The sequence below is a fragment of the Mastigoproctus giganteus genome, chromosome 12, assembly GCF_048544385.1.
Source record: "Mastigoproctus giganteus isolate SK-2022 chromosome 12, ASM4854438v1, whole genome shotgun sequence".
NCBI classification, from domain to species: Eukaryota; Metazoa; Arthropoda; class Arachnida; order Uropygi; family Thelyphonidae; genus Mastigoproctus; species Mastigoproctus giganteus.
Window position 1 is genome coordinate 76,226,491 of NC_143586.1, and position 14,742 is coordinate 76,241,232.

The 14,742-nt window shown below is 35.6% G+C and overlaps 1 protein-coding gene across 1 annotated transcript in view; it reads right to left on the reverse strand.

The window, feature by feature from the left end:
- LOC150077204 (cell adhesion molecule Dscam1-like) overlaps positions 1 to 14,742 on the reverse strand; it is a 386,288-nt gene that overhangs the window by 270,855 nt on the left and 100,691 nt on the right. The gene's annotated exons all lie outside the window — the stretch shown is intronic.

Below are 14,742 nucleotides of genomic sequence, written 5' to 3' on the forward strand. Positions count from 1 at the left end.
AACGTTTGTATAAATTGTATAAAGGATGAAATGTCATTTAGAAAACTCTGAAAGAACCATCAGAACCCCTTTTGAACTGAAAGAGAAAGTGTAAAAATCAAAACGAATGTTACCAGCTGTACGCGATCCCCCCGGTAGATTTTTCATACCGCTAATGAAAGCAACTTAAATTTCTTCCATTACAGCATGCAATGTAATGTCACCTCATTGCCCGAGATGCCTTTTGGCCAATCAAATTCTGTCTTAATACCATTTCATATATTAGAACATTTACAGCTTCTGAATAACCATTAAATTCAGGGATGGAAACGCTATTTTTCGATGTATTTATGTTTCACCTGAGTTGGGAGCCCCCCCACAGGTACCTTGACCAGTGTCAAGCTTTATAGTGGCTTTTGAAATGACCATGGCGCCTTTGGACGAAACTTTTGCCTCTAAACATAAACCCTGACTTAAAATCATAACCCCTGGCTTTCAAAAGACAAACATTACAGTAACAAGTGTATCGACCTAATTGGAGAATATTCTGAAAAGATATAATAATAATGCGGAAGTTCGTTCTCTTAAAACATAAGGGGTATAACTTTCCGAATGTGGCTCAAAATTAGCTTTAGTTTGTCAACTTCAAACTTCTCTACAGCTAAGGAAATCGATGGAAAACTTTACATAAAACAACCATAAATTAAAAAAAAAAAGTCCGAAGTCGCTTAATTGGTTAAAATTTCCAAAACTCTGCAGGTTTCGATTGTTTTTCAGAAAAAGAGCGTCAGTGAAATATGGCGGTTAATTACTTAAGATTAATGAATAAATGGCCTTGCCGTGCTGAAGAGAAAGGTGAAAATTTATTTTTGGAAGGATAGCTTAACGAATATTTAATAACATTGTTACCTGAAGTAATACTTCAGAGACGAAAACACGATTAATATTTTATAATAATTTTTCAAAAATAAGAGTAAAAACCCGGTACGACGATTATTACATAATTAGCATTCTAAACTGGAATAAAAAAAAGATAAACCTTATAAAGGACTCGATTATCTCAACTTTCTGCTTAAAGTGAGTTTATTGAAATTCTATTGAAACAATTTGTGAGTGTCCACGCTAGAACGAAAAAAAAAAAAAAATCTAAATAAGATGGATTAAAGCTCTACAGTTAAACCTACTTATAAGCAATATTTGGGTTAATTAAATTACATCTTTAGATATATAAAAACAGGAGCTTATACCCCGGCCAGCGATACACATTTCATAAACCACACAACACCACTCGCTGGGGCAGAACTCAAAAACCTATGAAACAATAAATGAAATATATACTATCATAACAAAAGCATACGAAAACTATCAAACTTTAATAATTAAATACAAAAATGTCATCTTTGGAACTCTGTAAGAGCCTCGCTATGACTTATCCTCAAAGAGGACATTTTATTCCTTAATTCTGATGTTTAGATAAAATAAGGCATTAATATGACTGCAGATTAGGAACTGTTATCAAACACTGAGTAGATTGACATGTAATAGTAAATTTCTTCTATTTAGAACGGAGCATGGAAGACTGTGTACGATATTTAGGATTCTTGATGCGATAACCGAAGTATATCTTAGCCTTTCAGTGATCTGATTGAGTTTATGATATGAAACGTTTAGAGAGAATGGGTGTGTGAAACACACCCATTCTCTCTAAACGTTTGTTCAGTTCCTCCTCGAATTTATTTAAGCTATCAACTTCCATAACGACAGATAGAAGTTTGTTAAAGCAATCAACTACTCTGCTGGCTAAAGGCAAATAGCCGCATCTATTCTACAACTGTCTTTCTTCAATTTGAATTTATGCCCCCCCTCAGGTTTTAATCTGAGGAAGGATCCCATCAGAATTGAGCCTACTCAATCCATTCAAGGCCTTATACACCTCAATCAGATCACCTCGCAGGTGCCTAGTCTCCAGCCACTGCAATTTGCAGAACTTAAGCCTCTCTTGGTAAGAGGATCCCTTCATTCCCCTCACCAATCTCGTTGCCCTTCTCTGTACACGCTCAAGTAAATATACATCCTTCCTAAAATGAGGCGTCCAGACTCTGAACGCAGTACTCAAGGCGTGGCGTGACCATCGCCTTATATAAAGGGATAATCACCTTCCCTTTCCCTGCTAGCAAAATTCCTGTATATCATTAACAATACCACATGACCTGCTCTGGCAGCCTGTCTGCACTGTTCAGAAAATTTCATATCTGACTGCACAAATACCCCTAGGTCTTTTTCATTTTCTACCACCCTAAGTGTGCCAGCCTATTTCTAAGAAGTATCAGATAGTTAGTACCTTCTCTGGGGTTACGTCTACCCATATTCAGTACTTTGCATTAGTTAATGTTAAACTTCAGTTGCTACTTATCAGCTCATCTGCCCATTTTTTCTAGATCCGGTTGCAGTAGCACACTGCCATTACTCTCATTAACAACCCTGTCAACCTTTGTATCATCTGCAAACTTCGACACTAAGCCTGATATACCTTCATCAAGGGGATTAGAGGGGAACAAGCATTGTGTGTTATCAGCTATTCAGTCTAAAACACTGATGGATCTAATATCTTTCTATTTCAGAAGATTTAGGAGGTACAAGCTGAAGGTTATAATGAGTTATGCACCAACATCGAGCCATGATTATGAAGAGGTTGAAGACATGATCACCGAAATTGAGTCTTCTAGATGAGCAGAAGACTCACTACAGCATCATTATGGGGGATTTCAATGCTAAGGTTCGAAAGAAACAAAACAGCGCAGAAAGGGGAACTATAGGAAATTTTGGATTTGTTGAAAGAAATGAAAGACTTTTGGAATTTGCAGAATCTCGAGGAATGTCAGTAATGAACATTTGTTTCAAGAAAAGGGTGAACAGAAAGTGGACATAGAAGAGCCCAAATGGATTAACAACTAATGAAATTGACTAACAGAAGATATATCGTGAATGATGTTGCCATCCTGAACAAGGTAAATGTTGGAAGTGATGACAGAATGGTAAGACGCACACTTGATATTTATGTAAGGAAAGAAAGGGAAAAACTGACTCGACAAAATAATACCAAGGTCTGAAATAACAGAAGAGGAGAAAAGCAGTATGTACTGGAACTTAAGAACAAGTTTGAACTTCTGCAAACTGGTCAGGACCAAGATATCGACGAGGAATAATTCAACTTTCTGAAAGTGATAAAGCCCAAGAAACCTATAGGGAAAAAGAAATCCAAAGAAGAAAAAAATCAGTCAAGAAACACTTGTTATGATGAACCAAAGGCGACAAATGAAAAGCAATTAAAACACTGACAGGGAGAAAATTTAGTATACTGAGTTATGCAAAGCCATTATAAAGAGGCTCAGTTTTTTTTTTTTTTTTTTTGGTAGTTGTTGGCGCATCGGCTTCTGTGGCCATAATGCACCTCCCAAGGTTTTTGCAGTACTTTGATCCAAGCCCGAGGCGGGATTCGAACCCGCGACCTTTGGGTTGCTAGGTAGCCACCCGGCTAGCCCGGTCGGCCCCTTATAAAGCGGCTCAGAGACGACATAAGAAGATTTAATACAAGAAAAGTAGAACAAGCATTAAGGGAAAACAAAGGACTTAAATCAGCCGTTATAAGTAGTAATACAGAAAGACAAATGATACTGAAACTGAAGAATAGCGATGGTGTACTCATAAACAGCAGAGAAGACATAATTCAAATAGCAGAAGACTACTACAGAGAATTATACAAGGAGCGAGGGAATGATGCCAGCAGTGGGGAAGATGGATCGCAAATTAGCAACACATACGACATACCTGATATCCTTCCTGATGAGGTAAAATATGCATTAAAGAAAATGAAGAATCAGAAAGCCCCGGGGGAAGATGAAGTTACTGTAGATTTGCTAAATTGGGAGGAGGAGACATAACACAAAAACTGGCAAGGCTCTTCACAAAGTGCATTAGAAAAGGTGTGATGCCTAAGCAGTGGAATAATGCAATCATAGTTTTGCTGCATAAGAAAGGAGATAAATTGGAAATTATAGACCAATAAGCTTGTTATCCCACATCTACAAGTTGTTCACAAGGGTCATTACTAACAGATTAGAAAGAATACTTGATGAGAATCAACCGAAACAGCAAGCTGGCTTTAGGACAGGATTCTCAACTATGGATCACCTTCACGTAATATCACAGCTAATGGAGAAAGCAAATGAATATAAAACACCATTATGCCTGGCATTTGTGGATTATGAAAAGGCATTTGACTCCATACAGCATAAGGCAATGTTTCGGGCACTGGAAAGACAAGGCATAGATACTCCATATATTATGATTTTGAAGAAAATATGAGAGTGCTACCTCCTTTATTAGAATTGAAAAAAACACTAACAGATTTAAAATTGAGAAGGGAGTTCGACAAGGAGACAATATCTTCGAAGTTGTTTCCTGCTGCCTTTGAGGAAGCTTTCAGAAGATTAGACAGGTCGCAGAAAGAAGCCAATGTGAACGGAGAGTACCTAAACTATTTACGATTTGCAGATGACATTGTGGTCATAAGACACGATCCCAAAGAATTAGAGGAAAATCTTAATCAGTTATGCACCGTTAGTAATGATTTTGGACTAAAGATGAATATGGCTAAAACAAAAGTAATGATGAACAAGTATGCCACAGAAAGGGAAATAACGATTGAAGGAGCAGTAATTGAAAAGGTGAAGTCATATACTTATCTGGGACAAGTTATTAGCTGTGATAATGAGAAATGGCTGGAAGTCAAAAGAAGAATAAATTTCGGATGGAATATAGTAACATACTGAGAAGAAATATCCAAAATTTCTCTGAAACGTAAAGTAATGAACCAATGTGTACTTACCACCATGGCTTATGGAAGTGAAACTTGAGGACTCATCAAAAGAATGGGAGTGTAGCTGAGAACAACTGAGCGAAGAACGGAACGAATTATATTGGGAATCAGACTTATGGAAGTTAGGTAAGAAGAGAAATACATGGATTTCGCAGCAAACTGAAGTAAAGGACATTCTTATCAAAGCTAAAGAACTAAAATGGTCTTGGGCAGGACACATAGCTCGAAGACATGATGACAGATGGACTAAGAAAATAACAGAGTGGTACCCAATTGGAGCTAGTAGAAAATCTTGAAGACAACGACGGAGATGGACAGATGAAATTCACGAGTTCGTGGGTAGTAAATGGATGGCCATTGCACAAAACAGAAGGAACTGGAAAGTTTCTGGAGAGGCCTTCATCCTGCAGTGGATTGAAAATGGCTGATGATGATGACCTTCATCAATATCATTGATACATATTGATGATAATGATATTGATAAACTTAGTTTACAGCCTATCTCAGAAGAGCCCAATCGCCTCTAGAGTAGCAACATATCTTGAGAAAGGAACCCAACAGCGGATCCGAAACATAGACATCAACTGCAATTTTATTTAGCTAACTGAAAGTGCCTTTGTATACGAAATTCGTTTTTCTGCCTCTAGGTCAATAAAGCATTTAATCAATCAATGTAATCAAACCATTTAAGTTGCAGATATACTTGGAGTCTGTTTAGACAATAGATGCATTCATTATGTTATTTAGCGGTCAAGTGAATTCAAACCAAAGTCAATCGCGAGCATGCGCTGTTTCACCCAACGATAACCACTAGGCTGCGTGGCTTAGTATTTATTATAAAGAATATATAATAACGATGGTATAACAAACATTACATAATATTCAAAGCTAATAAGTGTGAGGGTTGTACCAAAACAGAAAAGTCAATGGCTGCGCAATAGCTTAAGGAAATAAGTCGATTGTACTGCTTAATTATTTAAGTTTATGAGACAACATTTAAAAGTTCTAAAGGCTTTCATCTCTGCCTTTATTAGCTATGCATCAGTATGTGTTCTACGTAACAAAATTCGTTGAGCACAGAACTGAGGAGTTCATATCTTGTTTTTCTTGTCTTTTTCCCCCTCCTGTTAAGTTGTAATAAAATCTCCGTCCCTCGTTGCCACTTCTTACCTTCAGTTGTAGAAAGATCAGTTCAAATATCAGAAAAATATTCTAAGATAGAAAATTTTGAAGGTTTACTATTTATTTTTAAATCCACTCAATATTCGTTTTGTTTTTTTTTTAAGTCGACATCCCTATATGCTTATAAACCTTTAATAAATAGAAAAAAAAAAAAAAAAAGCCATCGCATTTCCAAAACGATGTTTTTATTTTTTTTCTAATAAAATCCTCTTACGCCATATAAATGAAAGCTCTGTTTTGTGTTATTGAGGCATTTTGACAGCTTGTTGCGCGGAGATTTTTGTTTTCTTTTTTTTTTTTTTTTTTTTTTTTGTGTGCGAATGTGAAACTGGGTGGTCTCTTTGTTTACTGTCGTATTGGGTTAAACTTAGATACTCTTCGTGCTCTCATTGTCACAAAACAAAATATCCCCTTAAACTTGTTGGCAGTGTGCCAAAATTTCATCTCCTAGTAATCGTATGTCATTGTAAGAATCTCTTTTCATACATTTTTGATATAAAGCCCAACATTAAAAAAAAAAAAAAACTGAAAAAACATGTTACCTTTTTTTTTCTGGTTCCAGAGATTTGCTCATGCGTTATTAAATTAGTTCTTTAGTTAGCATCGGAGAATATTTTATTTTTAATTAAATTTTCATTATTTTGACATTTTTAATCAGCAATTGTCTTTTGAAGCACAATACACCAAAATAAAGATTTTAAACAATCCTTAATCTCCCTAGGAATGCTAGTTCTATACGAGCTACTCTCCCAGGGGTACAACAGTACAGACTTCTTTATTATTGCAGTCAAAGCTGAATCCAAAGCCTCTGCTCACTAAGGAATTCCAAATCCCAAAGAGAAAATTTGCAGACCTTTAAGCAAAAGAAAGTCGAGCAGTTTTTTTTTTTTAATTTTCTCTCAAAGTTTCCGAAGTGTATTTTGTGATTAAATATTTATTTATTTTCCCTTTCATGCACAGTCATCCCCAATTCGACCAGGGGCTAAAGAAATTTCTAATTTCTTTCGTTTCTTTTTATAAATTAAATGTAGTGTTAGAAAAATATCATTTACACAACCAGTGTTAACTTGTACCTGCAATGTAATGCCATTTAAAACATTGAAAATATTTAAAATATGCTTAGGAAAAGAAGAGGCTTGTTATTTGAAGAATTGGCGCATATTACGAATAACACTAATTAAGCCAGAATTTCATAAAGTGACTTATTGCTAACGAAGGTTTTTAATTTACTAGATGTAATCCAAAACTCCCACACAATACAATTATTTAACAAGTGGCAACGTATCTGGTTCCCACGTTGAATTCTGTCATCAGGTCCAATGTTATGTCTGCAAACTACATGCGTTCTTTTGTCTGTTGGGCCAAAATAACTCGAATTTCATAAGGAAAACCAGCTACCCTTGCTCAAGAGGCATATTAACTTCGTCACTGTATGAAAGAGCATGCAAGTGTACAATGTATATACGAGGGGTGTTTGAAATGTTCGTGACTAAAGTGGGAAAGGGTAATTGTACAGTGTTAAAAGTTTCTACACAACACTTCAAATAGTACTCCACCAAGTTTCATATACGAGTATTTCAGTAACGTATTTTTATTTTTAATTACAAATCCTCAAGTCAAAGTTAATGAGAAAAGATGGGTAAAATTAGTCACTATGTACTCATCCAATGTCTGGGGAGAAAAAAGTGATTGATGCCAAAAGCAATTCACCAGGATAAGGTTACAATACTGAGGGGGGGAATACCCTTCCTATTCTATAGTTAAAAAGTGGGCAGCAGAATTTAAACGAGAGAGGGAGAGCCTGGAAGATGACCCATTCTGTGGAAGCCTGCAACATCCATCACTCCAGAAATTGTTGACAATGTGCATGATCTGGTGATCAGTGATCGATGAATGACTGTTTGTACGTTTCTATTGTCTTGGGCATCTTAGCTGACATTGGGGTACGACATAATAACAGTCTTCTCGTTATTAAAAAGGTGTCATCAGAATGAGTCCCAAAGTTGTTTGCAGCAAATAAAAAACGCATAAGAGTTGTCAAGTGAACATTTGCATTGTCTTCAAGCAGACCCAGCAAATTTCTCTGCACGGTTTGTTACCATAGACCAGAGACTAAGGAGCAGTCCAAAAAGTGGAACCATGGCTCTTCTCCCCTTCCAAAGAAAACTGAATCGATTCCTTATATTGGCAAGGTGATGGCTCAGTTTCTTGGGATGCTGATGGAATGTTCAGCGTAGATTACCTACAAAATGCCAGACAGCTACAAGACATATTACTCAGACCTCGCGAGGCATTTCATTTAAAAAAAATTAAAGACAAACGTCGAGGAAAAGTCGGCAAAGAAGGCCTGTGACACCAGGAAAACGTGCCTGCTCAAGCCTGTCGTTCTGGCTACACTGCATGAGTATAGCTTTGAAATCTTGGTCATCCCCATTTCTTCAATCTAGCCCTATCGGACTTTCACCTGTTCCGAATTTGAAAAAGTACCTGACTGTCATCCACTTTTCCACTGACATTGATATCTTTGCTGCAGTGAATGCATTCCTGGAAGCCCAAGAGAAAACTTTCTTCACAGCTGGAATCAACGCATTTGGAATCAGTGGCAAAAGTGTATTGACCCCAAACAGGACTATGTTTGTAAAGTAAAATGTTGGCAGACTCCTCAAATAAAACCCTCAAAACTCAAGGCCACGAACTTTTCGAATTTCCTCGTACAATGTGTTAGATTCTCCATTGTTTCGGTACAGGTTGTGAAATGTGAGGGGGAAACCAAAAGGATAAAATCCTTCCCAATAAAACTATTTTCTAGTTGGCAGGTAAAGCCTAAACCAGGCTGTAAATACTCTAGAAGGCGAACAGTTGATGTGGAAACTATTTTTTTTTTCCTGTATAGCCGTGTCAATTTTATTTCGGAATGGTTTCCACCTTGTTTAGAAAAGCTGAAACTAAAATTATATTTTCTAATAAAATTTTATTAAGATAAGAACATATTTTAGTTCGGTCCTTACACTTTGTTTTAAGTACATTTGGAGTTAGTTCAAGTGGGAATACATTAACATTAAATGTAGGCACCCACTCACATTACAGTTTCCTTTAAAGCGAATTCCTTACATAAATGATGGACAGTTTGAAGGTTTTTATAAATTAAGAAAAGAAGGAAAAAGACTTTCGTTTTCTTCCGGATCGTTGCAGATTTGACGTACAGCAGTAAAAGAACCGACTATAAGTAATTCAAAGTGAATAAATATCTCTTTATAGTAAAAACTTTTGGACAGTTTGACTTTTTGATTTAAAACACAATTTAATATAATATCTTTCGGAAGAAAATAAAATCCCAATATGTTTTCGGGGGGAATTTTTGCCTCTTGTTTTCGCTCGCCGTTTCTTTCATCTGTAGATACTTCTTCCAATTCAATCTAAGCACGTGCCACTTCTTTCAAGATTTCACGAAAATATGAAATCGAATGAAAATGTGTCCCTCATTTCGCTTCGCAGCCCACGAATTCACAAAAGAAAGGAAAATATTTTTCTTATGAAATATTTGATGAATAAATTTCTCCAATATCTGCTGCACGTTACAGACAACACACACACACACACACACGCGCTCCCAATACTTACAAACAAAAGAGAATACAAGAGGGGAGGGGGGGAGGAATTATTAGAATTCACTTCAAACAACATCGAGAAGATGATTGAAATAATATTCCCAGTAAATGTACGCTTAGTATTTGAACTCAGTTCACAAATCTGAATAAGATGTTAAAGAAACAGAAGTTTCTGTTAAAATTCAAATTGACGATGGAAAACGGCCCAAAATGAAGGTTTTATTTCAATCACTACTGTTTATTTATGATTATCACAATCGTAATATTTGTTGTTGTAATCGGGAAGCCGAAGTTATTGGTTTGAAATCTTACTCGTTCCTTATGTCGAGGCAGGTAATCAGTTCCCGCTGTACAAAGCAATTGCGCGAGCTTCTTAGAACCAGAGGATGCCTATAATGGTCCGAGATATGGTCCGGTTAATTTACATGCATTTTGAATTCAGTAGGCGAGGTCACAAATGGATAAAGCGACTATTGTGTTTACTATGTCTGTCCTCATCGAACAACTCGATTGTCGGTGGACGGATTTCAATGAAATTTTATATTTGGATCTTCTAGAACGATTTGTCAACCCATTCGAAATTTCACTAAAGTTGGACGATTATAAATGCGGAATTTTTTACATAAAATTTCGAGTTCTCGATGTATGAGTAGAAGCATGTTTTGGGTGTTGAACCGTTACACCACAAGAAATGTCAGACTGATTCGAAATTTTCAGGTTGTTTCGTTTTTGACTAGGAAGGTTTTAAGACCAATTAAGATTCCATAGCCTCTTCCTCCACACAAAAATCTATATAGGTACGTTTCGGGCATTATCCAAGAAATCTATATAGGTCGGTTGGGTATTAAATTTCATCCCATGTTTTGTTGGTCCTAGCGGAAGTTATAGGTCCATTTCCGATTTTATTTTATTTTTTTTTTTTTTTTGATTTGGTAGTTGTTGGCGCATCGGCTTCTGTGGCCATATTGCACCTCCCAAGGTTTTTGCAGTACTTTGATCCAAGCCCGAAGCGGGAATCGAACCCGCGACCTTTGGGTTGCCGGGCAGGTACTTTACCCACTCGGCTAGCCCGGTCGGCACCGATTTTATAATCCCCTGGGCAATTTCCCCTTCAGAATCGTTTCGATAAATCTGCAGCAATAGATCTGATTCTTTTCGAAATTTCAGCTTCTATTTAAAATATTCTTCTCCACTTTTGTCAATAGGTTAACCAGTCTTATAAGTCTATAAACGGGAGGAATATGATTAAACCCCTTCTTTTTTTAAAAAAGGGCGAGTTTTTCCTCCAACAAACGGTCAAACCATCCATGAAACATGAATGAAAAATAAAAATATAAATAAATAATATACTGACGCCTCATGGCTTTAGCTACCTCGGCAGCTATTATCAGATAATCCAAACCAGTGACAATACTGCTGTTTTAATAACCTAATTTTATTTATTTTTAGGTTAATTTTCTGGTTTTTATCTTTTTTCTTATTCTTTTCCATATTTTTATTTCAGCCAGACAAATCTTGAACCAGACGCATGCGTGTTTTTGATAGCATTTATGTACCAATACTTTTTCCTTTATTTATTAATATTAACTCCCGTTGAAATTAAACGCTACATAAATATAATTAAGACTTATATGCTTCATATTTATGTACCAACACTTTTTCCTTATTCTTTAGATGAAGAACACGAAAGAGAACACCAACATCTAACTTTTGTTTATTTTTCTGATACTTATTACTGCAAATTTAATGAAATTCTGACGATACCAAAAAGAAATTCCTAAGCCCGAAGCGAAATAAAACAACAGCTTGGTGCATTCTAAAGGGGATCTTCTAATAAAGTAAAGAGAAATTTCGAGATTTTACGTCAAGATAGTTAATGATTAGCAGCTGCGGAAAAGGAGTCTCACGCCAATAGACTGTTACAAATATATTTTAGAACTCTGCTCTAAAAGAGCGTTTAAATTAATCAAATTGCACGAGCCCTAAAGTTCCTAAGTAAACGGAAAGTTTTCTAGACACGTTTCAGAAAATGTCTGGCTGATTTAAAACACAGATATCTTTAGCTTTATTAAGCTTTTGATTTTACGTGGCTGTCAGGGGACATCAGAAGGGTGTGAAATAATAAAGTGAGCTTGAATTTTTGATATTGAAACCTAAGAAATTGCAAAAACCTGGCGTTTGTCATTGCGATCTCATTTTCTTACCAGTTTTATTCATATTTTTTGCGTTACTGGATTTCCGCACCATTTCAGCTACTTAGATGTCAACTATAAGTTATTTCTGAAGGAAGTTTATTCTTCTCATCCGTTAAACACATTTCTATGAACACAAAGAAAAGTGGCGCTTATAAACTGCTGTCGAATGCCATTTGCTTTCGGTAGCACGTTGGTGGTGCAGTTTTCAGGGACCAATCGTCGACAGTGATATAAATGGTCTGGATAGAAATGTTTTAAGGTAAAGTATCTTCAAATTGATTTTCCATTTATCGAAACAAGCCTTTTGTTTACTTTTAAGAGATAAATATTTCGGTCCCGAATACGTTATTTGGATCTGTCTTTATAAACTTATGTAGATCTATCAGCTACGTTAAAATGAAATATTTGAGCTCTAAGGGATTTCATCATTTCTACTTTACCAATGCAGAAAATTCATTTATCTGTTTGATTATTCGTGATTTTACCTTTTGCAGATCTTATAATAAGGTAAAACTTCTTCCATTCATTAAAAAAAATTATGGAAATATGAATTTTGTTTAAGTAAATAAATAAATATTTTGGAATATTATTTGTATGAGTTTAAATAATAAATTCCTATATACACCTTAAATATTCTTGATTATATTAGCAGACGCTCCATAAACAGAGTTTATTTATTTATTATTTTATCTCGCGCAGATTTTATAGTAATTTAGGATATTAAATTGCACAGAATACATATTGTGATATCTGTAGTACACATGATTCTCTAAAATTCAATACAAGTTACTAATAAGAAAAAAAATCCATGGTTCGACGTATAGAATAACTCCGGTATGGTTGCCCTAACGTACCATACAAAGTTAAAGGCAGTAGATTTTCGGGCAGTAAACTTGAATTTGTTTTTCAAATGTATTTTGAATTGATATGAAGCACGCGAAAATCAAATCACTAACAATATACATGCTTTGGAGAGAGAAAATAAAATCTGAGCTCGTTACAAAAGGAAAGAATTTTTCAGCAATGTGGAGCATTTTCTGAATTATACTAATGATGAGGAAACTGTTGACGAGCAAAACTCTTCGCGAGTTTTGTTAAGATGGAGCAGAGTTAGTTATTCAAAACAAAGCATCTTACAGAAGTATTAGGAAAACAGTGCCGTACATATTATACTTCTATATAGACAGAATAGACGGATAAAGAAACAAGTGGATGCAGAACTCTGAACTTTACTGAATGTTGTGATTTCGTTATACTTCTACTGGGAATTTGTTCACACTCAGGAAAGGACTTTTATCGAAAACTAGGAATGAGCTTAAGTTGTTTAACTATAGCCCCGATTGAAAAGGACTATTTTTTTTTTCCTGTCAATTCCTCTACTCTACTATGGATTAAATTTCGGGCTTTCTAAATGAGTGGCCAACTACACTGCCATGGAGGCTACCAATTATATTACTTAATAATTTCAAGCACGCACAGAATCGAGCAGAAGTCATCAGCAATATTTATTCTAAAAAAATATATATATCAAATGCTGAATGAAAATCGCACGAGTTGTTTAGGGTAAATAGTTTTGAATTACATTTTCTGAGCTCTACAGTCTTTGTCACTGATATTTTCTCCCAGCGTGTATATATATATGATTATATTTATCAATGCTACCGGAGAGAATAGGGCAAAAAATATCCAACAGACAGAAAAATAATGACTACAAAAAATTACGGAACCAAGAGAAGTGGAGAGAGGGAGGTTTTAACGAATAGACGCAGTTTACTTATTTTTTCTCTGTTGTTTGACTTGAAATAAGTTGAAGAAAAGTACTCGTTATTTTTTTGTTCAAATTCAAACCACTTATTCATAGTTCGAATAAAAACAGCAGCTTACCTACCATTGGTGTCTATATAAAAAAAAAAAAAAAAGCTCTGCACAAAAGTTCCTGTTTAAAAAAAATAAAGAACACGAAACTTCTCAAAACTTACCGAATTAGAACAGCAAAACAACTTTCACGAAAACTAAGTGGAAACTGTAAAGTTGACAGATCCCTTGGACTCTTATCAACTTTCCAGTTTGCTGTGCCAACCTATTATTTGTTCATAGATGACGTTTCGTGTGACGTCACGTGATTTCCTTTCAGAAATGCTGGATTATTAGAATGATTTATTATAAACGCGAAAAATACTTGTTCCTTTTATACTAGGAACAATATCGCCTGCTATAGAAAATCGATAAGATTAATTTTTTTTTGTCATTCTGCCAAAAAAAAAAAAAAAAATGAAAAATAGATTACTGTATTCGCATCTGAATCCGTAGCAGACAACCGGACTCGATTATCTGAAACGAAATACGGACGCAGCGGCCTACACCGTAACCTGATACACAAGAACACGCCACGTGGTTTTAGGACGTACACCATCGTTGAACGATAAACGTAGCCAATGAAGGAAACTCGAGATAAATGAGCCTCCGAGAGAGCTAAGTAGAAAAGAGAAATTAAAGTTATTAAAAAAAAGAACTCTTCCAACAACTGCAAGAGTCACCAAGAAAGTACGATAATAAATCATCAGAATTGATGGAAATGACTTTAAAGAAAAATATGGGCGGTAGACCAAAGATGGAAATTTAAAAGGAGAAATCCCGGATTGAAATGAGCCACAGTTTCAATACGTCGGACAAAATATCAATCATTGTAAGTGAACAGGAATTCTATACACACCCACATATATTTATTTCTTCTGCCTACTCTGGGATATTTTGGAGTTTTGTAAATCGATGTATCTCAGTGACAGAAAATCGATATATTCTTACAGGGTACAAATGTGCTTTATGGCCTTCAGAGATGCGCTTAAAACTCAAAATATTCATTCGGAAACACGTCATTTGAGAGTCTGCGCATGCGTAC